We start from the raw sequence: 8,037 nt of genomic DNA on the forward strand, positions 1-8,037 counted from the left end.
TACTCTTCTTGTGATTTTATATTCCAATGATTTTTATGTAGTTTTGTTTAATATGTTTTTTTTTCTCGTTTTTATTCTGGAGTCGTGTCTTAGAATTGTGATATCGATACTGAGCCATTATAGCCTTTAAAAAAACAAACGTTTCTATATTTTTAAGATTTACTCTGTTCCCCTGTAGTTTTTGATATGTTTGCTTCTTCATTTTTGATGTATATAGTTGTAAAATAAAAAAAATAAGGAAACAGCTTGAAAATTGATATTCTGCACAAAACATTTTTTTTAAAGTTAGGAGACAAATAAATGATTCATGGCTAAATTTGAAATTTGATTTAATATTAAAAAAAACCCAACTCTACAAATAAGAAACAAAGAAGGCAGACACCCAAACTGACACAATTCTAATGCATCATTAATGTTTCACATGCCAAAAAATTTGTTGCGTTCAGAAGTATATTATCGCGTCAAAATCGGTAATTCTTAAAGTTTTATGAAAATCTATGATCCGCGAAATGACCAAATCAGCAACTACAATCTATCAATAAATTAAGGTTTACTGATGATTATATAACAACAATTGTTAGCCATTATTTACACAATGAATTTTCTACGGATTATTTTTCCGTTTGCCAGATCGTGACAAGGAACACAAGGCAGTTGTAACCGATCGACAGGGGATGCTCGTTTTCTCATGGCACCTGATCCCACCTCTAATGTTGTGGAGGCCCTTGTTTGATCTGCTACTGATCTGCATTGTTTCAAAAGATTTTTGAGCCTGTCGCATTGAATACTTTTTCTTTATATCCCACATTTTTCTAACAGAGTAATTTGTCATAAGTATAACAAAGATAGAGATAAAGGTAAATGTAACGTTGTTATATGTCTATATATTCATGGATAATGGCGAAATCGTGCAATTGTTTAGAATTTACCAAGGACACTTATTTCGGAAATAATTTTTCTAACCCATAGTATAATACATGTAATAATAACACATTATACTATGGGTTAAAAAAATCATTTCCGAAAGAAGTGCCTATGAAATTTACCCTACTTGGAAGGATATGGAGATAACGAACAGTATTCAATCTCAAAGTCCATTATACAATTTACAAAATGTATATACAAACACGGACCTCCGAAACATCAGAGGACTTGTGCCATGGAGTTTTGAGTGAAATCCCCTGCCGACCGGTCACACCCGCCGTGTGCTCGTTATCATGATCAGGAAATAACGGAAAAAATCCGTCGTCAATTCAGTGTATAAATAATGAACTAACAATTGGTATGAAAAACGTCAGAAAAGAATCAGCATTTGACTCAATGATAAATTGTATTTGCTGACAAGGTCATTGTATCGACCATAGAACTTACGAAATGATGACTTTAAACGAGACTGTTGATATTCTTGTTTCATCAACTTGTTTGTCAATAATTTACCTCGTTTAAGAAATTGTTCATACGTAGAGCATGCTCTTGCGTATCGAATCAACTGAGATATATATACTCCGTATGCAGGTGATGAAGGTGATGAAGTTTCTTTCATCCTTATATGTCATTCTTGTACATGTATATACTATACGTTACTCGCACAGGCACTTGTTTCTGTGATAATGTTTTGAATTTAGTAAAATAACACAAGATATCCAACTCCGAATTGCATGGAGTACACATTCACTAGGAACGCACTCATATATATATACACTTGCAGAGAAATGAACTGGCAAAGAAGTTCACATCAAAAAGATGCTTGAGTTTCTGATTGACAATATCTATGTTGTTTTTGAGACCAACAATCTATTGGAATTCCCATGGGTATCAATTGCGCCCCGTTATTAGCAGACCTATTTTTGTATTCATATGAAGCAGAATTTCATATTTGGATATTTTACTTAAAAAAGAGAGGTTAATGGTAATCTAACCACCAAGCTCTGTGATAAACGTGATGACTGTAACTTTTCAACTGTCAAATTCCCTTACTTATGCAATAATATACACATGTACCTTCATCACCTGCATACGGCATTGATCCGGTCTGTCAATATATATTTTTTTCGGAGAGCTACAGTTCAGTAGCTATATTTGATGTTGTAATTTGACTAAAATAGATTTAAACGATTAAGGACAGATGATACAAACAGACTTTTGTCAAAGAATTAGAAAATAACAACTTGGGTCATGTTTAAATAAATAAAATGAATAACTTTCACCTCGTAGTTTTTACTTTTTTACTCAAATTTGGAAAAAATTTAAATTAAAGTGAAAAATATTTGTATAGATTAATAAGGATGGTTTCAGAAGGGCAGACTTTTGAACATCACAGAAGGTTTACAATTTCTTTATATTCTAGAAATTAATTATTTGCATCAATTTCAATGAAATAAGGCCATAAACTATATATCAATCCAGGCATCCATTTTTTGTTTGTATCATCTGTCCTTAAAGGGGATCTATAGGGGATGATAGGGAGGCAGATCTGAAAGTAATGGAAGCTCCTAAGGTAGAGAGGGCTTGGAAAGAGACGGAAAATTTGTGAAGGGCAGAATAGGAGAGGCCCGTCAGGAAAGAGAATTGGTTTCCGAGAGGAAGGGGGAAATGAACATTACCATGGATCTGATAGAATACAGAATTCTATCATTCAAACCTAAAGAAAACCGAAAGAACCGCTACAATTACGACTATAGGTACCGTTATTTCCGCCATAACTCAGATTACGATTATGACTTGTATGGCGGGTATGGAAAGCAGAGATACGGTGACGGGTATGTGAGGAGAGGGTATTACGGGGAAAACAGGAGACAGGAAGACCGTAATTATGGATACAACGATGAGAGCGAGAGAGATAGGGAGTATGGGGTTACGATTGTGATTTATACATTATCTAAAATCATCTCTCGGGGCAAACAATTACCGGTATTTTTGGTTTTTTTAATTTTTCAAGAAACTAGACTTTTCTAGTTAATATAAGGATAATAAGAAGACATTGCTATTGTCATAAACAATTAGATTTTTTAATAAAGATATCGTCCGTCTCGGTCGTGATTTCCCAGAAAGTCCGTTTAACGACACCCATAAATTATTTACATTTCGCATGGACACATTTGTGTTTTCTTTAGATTGTACAATTTATCTTTTCTTTAAATCTGTAAAGCTGTTACTCATTTGGTTGGATTATCATTTCCATTTTTAATGATATTAAAATAAAACGCTTACTTTTTAATGCATAATGAGCCATGGTCCTTTTCTACAAATAAAAATCAAAGTGCCATATATATGTTTTCAGCAATGGAAATAATGTTAAACTATTTGTTAACGAAACATTAAAGTGAAATGTTTGGAATAATTACTAATCATACACATACAGGTGTAGCTATATTTAAGCTTTTTTTTTTTAATATTTAGTCCCATCAATGAAATATATACATATCTAAAATTGCATTTGGGTTTCATTGAGATGCATACAATACACATGTAACAGTTCTGTAATTAAGAAAAATAAAACATATGTAGTTCATAAGAATTTATCTGTAATATTTTTAGAAAACATTAACATTGTATTTGTATGTTATTATATATTAAAATGACAAACTTTTGTTCCTGAAAAAATAAACAAAGGAATAAATAAATCATTCTTGCATGGTCAATCAATCCTTGTTTGTGCCTTACAAGAGGGAGGGTACACAAATATGGAGATCATACAAACAGGACGAATTTTATTTTTGTATTACATCTTGTTAATCAAAATTATCAAAAATTGATACAAAAACCGATGCTGGTCTAAACAGTTAACAGGGGGTGCTTACTCCTCCAAGGCCCCTGATTTATCTGCGATGATTCCGATGGTCTGTATTAAATCTTTAATATTGAAGTAGAATGATATACTGTTCACTTTCTTTACTATTCATCTTATTGCGATTCCTTTTATCATTTTATTTTACCTTTCTTAGTTTTTCCCCTTTGTGTCATGCAATCGTGTTCATCACGCCACATAATAAAGTAAAGAATATATTACACCCCTTAAATATTAAAGAAACAAGTACTTCTTAGAACTAGATCGTAATCCTATCCTGAATTCTATATGTATTTTACAAACAATCTTAGTTTGCAGTAAGTGACGTAGGGATTTAAAATACATCAATTAATGATGCACTCTGACGTGGTCGATGAAGGATATCCTGGAGAGAACGAGCAGTATTCAACATCAAAGTCCATAAAACAATACAATATAGGAGCAGAGCAAACACGGACCTCTAAAACATCAGAGGTGGGATCAGGTGCCATGGACGAGTGAGCATCAACTGTCGACCGGTCACACCCCTGTGTGCACCTTGTATTTGCTGATAGCTTCCAGAATATATATGCAGTATTTTTGTTTGAAATTTCATCTTAAACGGGCATGGAAACAGTTTCAGCTAAAAATTTCAAAATTTATTTTTGCATTCTTACAAATATTGAACTAGGGTCTTTATAATGATCATCAAAAATATGAACACCAGTTGTCGAGATACAAGACAGATTCTTTGTTAATATGTAAACAAGGCTAATGTCATGTTTTTGTTTACACAGGTTAATATACTAATATATGTTCGTTCAAAGAAGATAATTTCAAATAAAAGTGAATTTTAAATACGTTTCGACAGTTACCACAGATTTGCTGAACTTCATTTTGTTATAAATATGATATTTTCTATATATGTAAACAAAAACAAGGCACGAGCCTTGTTTACATTACGAAGAACTTTAAGTTCTGTATCTTGTTTGTTAATCAACAAATGAACTAAAACTAAAATTTACATTAGAATAAAACCTATTAATTACATGCAAGTTGAAACCTGTAAATGAGAAGTTTTGATTACTTGGATAAACTACAATTTTTCTTTCCCCTGAAATATCATGATGTTTCAAAATACATTTATTCTTTTTTGGTCAGGTGACCTATTGCTATCCGTTCTCGTGTCATCGTGTGTTAACATTTGAACATTTTCAGCTTTCTGAAACCACTGAACCATTTTCAACCAATTTTTGACATAAAGTACTGTATCTTTGGGTGATGGAGAACAAAAATTGTGTATTTCATAGTCCCTGCCCCCTTGGGGCCGGGGGGGGGGGGGCAAAACTTCTAAAATTAATGCAATCTTTAAAAATCTTCTTCTTTACTCCTGGACATCAAGCAAACAAACTGTTGGTATGATTGTAATCAGCACCGAGTCCTCTACCAAAATTGTGAAATTCACGGCCCCGGGTTCAGAGGTTCTAGTACTGGGGCGGGGTAGAATAGGTTATATAGTGAAAAAGCATTATTTTTTTTTGAAAATCTTCTTCTCTCCTCCTGGGTATTATAAAAACTAACCATTAAGTACATAGCAAATTAAGGATACTCCTTCCAAAATTGTGAATTTCATGGCCCCATGGCCAGGTTCTGGAGTTAGGATAGGGCTCTGAAAATACATTGATTTTTTGAAAAATCTCTGCTCCTGAGTATTAAACAAACTAACCAAACACATAGTTAAGATGAACAAGAATGTATCTTCCAAAATTGTGAATCCCATGGCCCCGGCCAGGGCCAGGGGTTCTGGTGGGGTTCAATTCATTATATAGTGAAAATACATACATTCTTTAAAAATCTTCTTTTCTGCTCCAGAGTATTAAACCAATGAACTATGTATACAGTTATGATGAGGAAGGATGCCTCCTTTAGATTTGTGAATTTTAGGGCCCCTTGTTCAAGGGTTCTTGTGTTGGGGCAGGGTTCTAATGATTATATAATGAAAATGCATGAATTCTTTGACAATCTTTTCCTTTGCTCCTGAGTATTATGCCAATGATCAAAGTACACATTTGTGATGAAGATAATTGCCTCTTCCGGATTTATGAATTTCAGGGCCACTGGGTCAGGGGTACTTGGAGGGGGGGTGTACATAGTCTGAAAATAAATTAATGTTTTGAAATCTGCTCTTTGGTATTAATCAACCATTTATGATGAAATAAAATTTATGATAAAATTTCCAAAATTTTAAAAATGTGGCCCCAGGGTCAGTAGTTCCTTTGGGATGGGGTGCACAACTGGTTATAAAGTGGAAATGCATTTTCCCTTTGTTACTTTGATCTACCTCTGGGTATTAAGTAACAAAAGTAAGCATGCTAAGTGTATAGTTATGATAAGCAATGGTGCCTCTTTACAAATTGTGAATTTCATGGTCTCGGGTTTAAAACACAAATCAAATTCAATTGTTGGAAAGTTGTTACATGATACTCAGGTGACCTATAAGGCGCTTGGGTCTCTTGTTTGATATACAGTCCTAAAAAGATATTTAAAATACGTTATCATTCATTTTTACAATTTATTGCAGTAAATAAAATGTGTAGCATAGTGTGTTACTCATTACAAAGTACTGGAAGTTAAAATAACAGAATAATTCCCAACAAATGTACTAAATTTATAAGTTCTGCTGTGTTTTAAATGTAATATAAAATGGTAAAATACAATTAAGTAATGTATGTGTATACAACATAAATGGAATGATATCTCAATTAGTTTTGAATTCTATATGTATAATGTTAATTTATCCTGAAACAATAAAAAAAAAATTATCAGGAAATGGTCTCCTTTAGTATATGTATATATAATAAAAATTATAACTTGGAATAATGCGGTAAATAGTCACATGTACATCACATATAACTGTGTGTATGGAATGTTAACAGCATTTCATCTCAATATCACAAGGCCAAATAGATATATTGCACAAAAAACACACACAACCATGTAGATAAAGACATTTTTCACTGGCGTGGAGTAATATTGCTAAAAATGACACAACCTCGCAAAAAATAGTTCATCACCAACTAGCCACAACATGTACATGTAAATAGCTACAATACAAATACATCACCTGGCACAGTTCATATATATCTCAGATTACTGCTTTGTTCCTTCGCATCAACATATAAAATTACGTCCATATATAAAAGTATATAAATCAACTGCCATCAACTTTTCTAAAAAAGAACTTTCTATTCTTCAAGAAAAAAAAGTTAATTACATTCAAAATTCTTCTTAATTTTCTAAATTTATGATCATGTTTGTAACCTATATAAAGGTTAAAGTGTTTATATTTTACAGGAAAATAAATTAATGACTAATCATAAAAAGATACGTAAAATATTATTGCATCTAGACACAACTTACAATTCTATGTTTTCTGAATATAAGTGTTTTATAGAGTATAAATAAGAAGGAGACATTTTTGAAGCATTTCAGAGAACATTTTGTCCTGCTTGATAATCACCATAAAAAAGACTAGAAGAATTTATGTAAATCAAAATACAAGGGGTGATCAAAAAGTTCGCAAACTAATTGAATAACTTTCATGTAAGAAACAATATTTGGTTTCAGTGTTGAATTTATTTCAAATCAGCCCTCTCTGATTTTAATGCACGTCGGCCACCGTTCTGCCCATGCCCGAATCACGTGATATAGGCGATCACGTGACCCCCTCCCTAGCGTTCTGTCACAAAAGCTGAAAGTTTTTTCTGACTTTTATATTTCTTTCCGTGTAAGTTAATTTTTATTACAAAAACAGCTCATTTGTCAGAAATGGTCAAAATGGGTGGATAAGAATATCCTTTCCAAAAATAAGCATGGCGACCACCAAAACCCAAATCTTCCGTCTCTTGAGAGACGTTTATTCAAGGTGGATAGAGAATGGGTGCCTACTTTTTATCATATCTAATATGTTTAAAATCTAAAGTAAACAATATCCTAGGTATTTAATAATTATATCATTGTTAAGATATTCAACTATTTGGCAAAGTGTAAATTGGAGGTCTTTGATATCAAATTGCTGAATTAAAAACACGTCTTTTCAAACTTGCTTTCACTGGGCAACGTAACAAATATCATTTTTAACCATCTGCCATCCTTCACTAAAATGACCAATCCAATCATTGTTTAAATTTATAGGAAATCCTTTGTCTTAATAAACTGTGTACAAATTATTATACGCTACTGTAAAGGATTTTGTAAGATATACCATAAAT

The sequence above is a fragment of the Saccostrea cucullata genome, unplaced genomic scaffold (assembly GCF_032062105.1).
Source record: "Saccostrea cucullata isolate Sc308-1 unplaced genomic scaffold, CSIRO_AGI_Scuc_v1 ctg439, whole genome shotgun sequence".
In the NCBI taxonomy this organism is placed as follows: domain Eukaryota; kingdom Metazoa; phylum Mollusca; class Bivalvia; order Ostreida; family Ostreidae; genus Saccostrea; species Saccostrea cuccullata.